This window comes from Vigna angularis, chromosome 4, assembly GCF_016808095.1.
Source record: "Vigna angularis cultivar LongXiaoDou No.4 chromosome 4, ASM1680809v1, whole genome shotgun sequence".
NCBI lineage: Eukaryota > Viridiplantae > Streptophyta > Magnoliopsida > Fabales > Fabaceae > Vigna > Vigna angularis.
The window spans coordinates 7,342,261-7,348,260 of NC_068973.1; positions in this window are offsets into that span (position 1 = coordinate 7,342,261).

Here is a 6,000-nt window from a genome sequence, read left to right on the forward strand (position 1 = left end):
AAAACATATTATGAAAATATGTGAACAATATGTTACTTAAATTAGCATATTGGTAACTCCAAATTGAAAAGAGATAGAAGAAAAAGGTACCAAAAGAAAAATAATCTTGTTTCAATGTTTTCTTGGTGAATGAACATTCTATTTTTTTTTATGTGTGAAACATGTTAAACCTTTGAATAACTGATTTGGACTAAAAATGATGCTTTTTGTCTCTATGCAAAGGGTGAAGTATGATGTCACTTGTGTGTTTTAGAGGACACTTCCTATCTTTGACCTTTATTATCCTTGTCATTTAATTATTTCAGTAAACTACCTCACACATTTAAAGAAAAAGCAACCTCACTAACAAAGAATTATTTTAAAGATATCAATAGCGAAATAATGTCTATTTGTTTTTTGTGAAATGGAGTTTTATTTATAAAATTTTCTTTTTGGAGTTTTTATTACATCAATGAAAAAACATTTATAAGAATTTATTGCATTAATTACAATCATTTATTGTAATAAATGATGTAGTGCTAATTTTACAAATACGAAGAACTTATATATTACTTCAAATTTTAACTTAGTGATTGAATATTATAATATGTAATAATTTTTTTATACAATTATTTTACTGGAAAAGAAACTTGTGACCTTAACATTAATATTAATTATTGAGTTAAACGCTTATAAACCAAAAATTATAATTCATTCTTTTGTATATCTTTTTTTGTGTGTAGAAATTCAAATATCACAATTCTAGCTATTAAACTTATTTTCTGTTTACAATGGAATAATTAATATTATCTACAATAATAAAATTTTATATAGTCATTCCAAGAAAGAAATTGTCTTAATTAGTAGCTTTTATTGTGAATGGTGAGTTTGAAGGTAGCCAAGGGTAGAAAAAGTGGTAGAAACAAGTGAGTTCATTTCCAAGAACCCATTTATTTATAAAAAAGCTGTTTATTTCAAGAATTTTACATTTAGTTTATGAATATTAATAATATATTCAATAAATTAAACCAACTAACTTACAGTTGACGGATTTTCTTTGTCAGTTTTATTTGTTCTCACTCAAAAACCAACTTCCCCTATTAATTTTTGAACATATTTTGTTAGCCCAAAATTGGTTATGGTAATGGTTTTTCTTATACAATTTTGTTTCTATTATTTTTGAATTCAAAACCCATTTATGTTTTATTGGACTCAATTTTCATTTGGGCCGTTATTCCAATCTCTAAGCTTGTAGCTTCTGCACCTCCATAAATCTACCTGTACCTTATATAAAAATGATTTTATTTTTGTTTTTTTTTTGTTGTATAATTCAGAGTTAAAAGTGATTTTCAAAAGTTAAAGAAAATCCAGGAAAATAATAGTTTCTGAATTTCACAACTAAGAAAAGAAAAAAGTAAAAATGAAATTTTTTAATATGAAGTGCAGGATAAATTCACTAAAGTATATGAAGAAGCTAACGATATTGTCCATTTTAGTTGAACTTTCAGTTTCCATCCCTTATATGCAAAACCATAAACACGTACCTTCATGAAATATAAGCTTTAAGGAATATGATTTTTTTTCTTTTGTTAATAAGTGGTTACTTGAAGTTGTAGAACATTTTTGTAATGATATATAATTTAAAGTTTCTTATGTTTATGTTTGTAATGAAAGAAATTATTGTGATAAATGAGTTAATTTCGTTTTGATTTGTAAAGAATAATATAAATGATTTAATATTTTACATATAAATGTTTTACATCAATATATTTATTTATATTTTTTTCATAATTATCTATATTTCAAGAAGTATAATTTTTATCCTCAGTTTAATATAACTCTCATACTTTTTATTCTTTTCTTTTATTTTTTAATAAATTTTCTAGGTACCAGATATATCAAAATTCATAATAATAACATGACTTTATGTGAAAATATTTCTTGTTTTTACAAATAATAATTTAATGAAAATTTATATGTGATATGATTCCATATGATTTTAGTTTTTTTTAGTACTTTTAGTTTTAAAATTTTTACATCCTTTTTAAGAATTTTGCTAATTTTATAATTACCTATAGTTAATTTAACATTAAAAATAAATAAAGAATAATTTAATTAAACAATGGATTATTTTTATATTTCATAACTTAATTAAGTGATATTTTTTTAATATAAATAAAATAGTTTTATGTATTATTATTTTTTTAATCAATAATTTACTTTCATTCATTGATTTTTTATTAAAATTAATATAATTTATGTAGACACTTATACTTTATTTTTTATATATTAATTTTGAAAGATTTTAAAATATTTTCTAATATATGATGAAAGTTTATCTATGGAGATAAAAACTATAAATATTTATATTCTTATTATTACTATTATAATATATTAAAATTACAATAAGATAATCAATGATCATTAATATTTTTATATATATTTACATGTTACATTCCATTTTAATAGTTTTAACATTATTGTGGAAGCATTACATAGTCAATAAACAAGAATGGTTAATTTAAAGAAAATGTATTAGAATTATCTAAATTTAACCATAACATCAAACTTTATATACAACGAGAGTTTCTAAAATTAAGAGTACCTATACATAAACTAAATGTTTTAAAATAGTTTTTCAAAACTTCAAATATACATAAGAACTCATCCTACTATTTATACATTAGTTACCTCGTCACCAAGCACCTACTCCACTGAAATATCATTCTCTGCTTACACCAATCAAATGATCATTGCATAAGAAAAGCACAAGCAAACATATAAATAAAACAAATGATAAGTTAATTTTATCAAAGAAATAAACATACATTTTAGTTAAGAATAAAATAATTGAACACAAACAAATCAAACAAATCCCAAGCATACATACATTAAAATCCACTAGCTCAAACAACCAAATCAAATAACATTCAACAAGAAATCATAATAAGGCTCTTGCAATACCAAACAACATATATTTAGACCAAGTTTAATCAATCGAGCTTTTCAACAATCCTATTTACTCAATCTCCACAACTGAGTCAATTTAATCCAATTAGATCGCATTAACTTGGATTATCAAAGTACTAAAACAGTAGAAATGAGATATTTAACTTCCCTTACCTGTTAGAAGCTTAAATAGCTCTAAAAAATCTAAAAGTGCTTCCTTAACCTAAGAAACTCTATTTGTTCTTACAAAACATTGAATCATGATCAAGGTACGCGGTTAAAACCACTTATCAATAGAGAACCTAAAAGAAAACTTAAACGACACATGCGACAAAGCCAACATTGCATGTATTGGAAAAATGTGAAACTAGAGAAAATAATAGAAACTAACTTACTCTGTTGAAAGAACTGATCGAATGGAAATGAATATCTTATCATAATGACCACTTAGACACGTCCTAATATTCAAAGAATGAGTTTTAAAGATTTAGTATGTGTTTTAAGTAATGAAATTCATTAACAAAATTCTATTTATACTTTTAGCTTTTTAATATTAAAATAATATAGTCTCATCATTTAAACCACGGTATCAAATCTATAACTTATTTTCTAAGTTTTGACATTACACAATTAAAAATAATATAAATAAAATTTTAGGCATAAAAAAGTAATATTAACAAAGTATGAAATATTTAAAAATAAAAGAAATTACCGAAAAATATTCCAATACTTACAAATAGTTAAGTGAGAAAACATGGTTATCCCTTAAATATTCCAGTAATTAACATACTTACAATAACATTGATTAAATAATAAATTGTTATCCCTTTATTAATACTCGGAGAAACGTTTGTATTATCTCTTTTTTTTTTTAATATGTGATACTTCGTTACTTTTATATTTCATATAAATATCTATAAGTTGAATAAAAGTAATTTAAGAAAATAAATTTGCATAAAAAGGATTGTAACTGTAATTGAAGTGCGCACAGTTAGATCAATTGATAAATTTGAAAATATAATTAAGCATAAAATAAAAATATGAAATGTGTAAGAAAAGGAAGAATCGGTCTGATAACTATATTAACATAGTACATATATACGTAAACTATTAAAATTAAAGAGTTCATATACATATTTAAGCTTGTAAGTCTTCGCTTACCATGAAAGGTGTATCAACCATTATCTTATATTCTACTCTATCAAAATAATATGATCATTGTAAAAGAAAAACAACATAGAAAAGACAAGAAAGCAGGGTAAGCTAGTGTTAAAAATTAAACTTCATACAACAATTTAACTATATCTTATATTAATTCAACATTTATAAAGTAATATAATTCATATAAACATACATACAATTGACTCTAAACTCAATTATCTAGATACATGCTTTGACATAAGGATTCATTATAGGTGTACACTCGAAGTAGTATTTATACTCTGCAAAGTCATAAGTACATGGCCTATCACCCTCTTACTAAGGAGGTTAATATTTCACGCTTAAGACTAAATGTATCGTGAAAGTCGTCCAGCGAGACTTGTCTTGCCCATCCAGTATCAAGTCAATGAGTTCTTTAACTTTGGTTTCGTTAGTGAGTAAATTCTCGCCCAACGATCACCAAGTCAATAGATCTTTGACTTTGACCTCGTCCAACGAGTATATGCTCTCACAATGAGTTTGCTTAATTATACAGAATATAATTATGTAGATTTATGTCACGCAAGCCTCTTTAATTCAGTCTAACACTAACCACATATACTAAAACAATCAACCATCATATTATGCAGAATTCAATAACTTAATTTACTTCAATTACAAGATCAATAATTCAACACATCAAAATTCCAATCACCTTATTATTAAAGATAATTCAAACTCCCTAATCTCAACTCAATAGGTTAATTTTTATCAATGTAACTAGTTTATCTTATTTGAAAGATGATCAAATGACCCTAAAAGTTCTAAAAAAGTTCCACAAACACAGGAAACTCTATCCACTCCTACGAACAATAGAAACATAATTAAGATACACAGTTATGACCATAAATCAAGAGAGTCTTATAAAAAAATTCATGCCTCACATGCAAGCCAGAATCGTTTTCATGCACAGAAAAAGAAAAAAACACAAATAAAGAAAAAAAGTAGAAACCAACTTACTCTTTTATAGAAACTGATCAGATAGAGTTGAAGATTTCGTCTTAAGAATTATTCCGACAATCTTTAATCTTCAAAGAGATATTATAAAAAAAAAGAAAAAAAGTTCTTATAAACAAACTTTAAAAAACTTATATGATTTTAAATAATGAAATTTATTATCTAACTTCAATCTTTAATTTAAGTTTTTAATATTAAAACAACTATGTCTCGTATTTAAAACTTGTGATCAACATTTAAAACACAAATTTCAAGGTTCTTACATATATATATATATATATATAATAATTATATTAAATAAGTAATTAACAATATTTATCTTTCACATTAAATAATATAATTAAAAGTAAAGATAAAAGGTTAGTTAGAAAATGTGGAAGGTTTAAACTTAATAAATATGGATAACTGTAAAAAAACACATAATTTATGTACAAAAGAAACATATCCCTGCTTCATATTTAAAAAAAAAAAAGTAACCAGGAAAAGCTAACCTAGTAATAATGAACAGGACCAAACTCGGACGACGAAATTCAGCTCCATCAAACGAGTGTCTGAAAATGATATATTTTTTTTAAAAATAGTTCTCTTAAAATTAAAACTTCAAATTCCGTTTAAATATTTTAAAACAAAAAATTATCGTAATTTTACTTATTTAATTTCAAAATATTTTATTTATAATCTTTGAAGTTTATTTCATAACTATCTAATGAATATAATGAAAAGTTTTGACAATATAAATTTTATGTTCGATCTTCAATACTGTCATTAAAAAACAGAAAATTGAAATCACTTTAAAAACCAAAATTATAATATTTTTTAATATTATTAATTTAGTTATAGTATTTTTTAGTTGTTATGATATAATGGATAAAGAATAAAAGGTATATTTTGTTTGACGGACGTGATTGATACATT